Raw genomic sequence first — 354 nt, 5'->3', positions numbered from 1 at the left:
ATATATATATATATATATATATATATATATATATATATATATATATATATAGCCGGGGAATTTAATTTCGCGATTCTTAAGCTCTCACCAGCGCCGGTACGGGGATTTCTCAAAGAAACAATGTCTCACAGACGGCTGTTCCTATTCTCGAGGGTACGTTTCGCGTCAGCCTCCTTCTCTCGCTGCGCGCGCGGCCGCATCAGTAATGTCTAAAGATTTACGCTGCACACGTGCGCGCCAGCGCGGCGGCGTTCCTCGTGCGTTCATCCCGCGTAACGAGACAACAGAACTTTTTGCGAGATGCACTCGAAAGCTACCGCGTTCGTCCTTCTGAATCATTAGTCGTAGTTGCTT

This window comes from Odontomachus brunneus, unplaced genomic scaffold, assembly GCF_010583005.1.
Source record: "Odontomachus brunneus isolate Ranch 3 - 2012 unplaced genomic scaffold, Obru_v1 Obru_scaffold_063, whole genome shotgun sequence".
Taxonomy (NCBI): Eukaryota; Metazoa; Arthropoda; class Insecta; order Hymenoptera; family Formicidae; genus Odontomachus; species Odontomachus brunneus.
Note: the sequence above shows the minus strand (reverse complement) of the source record.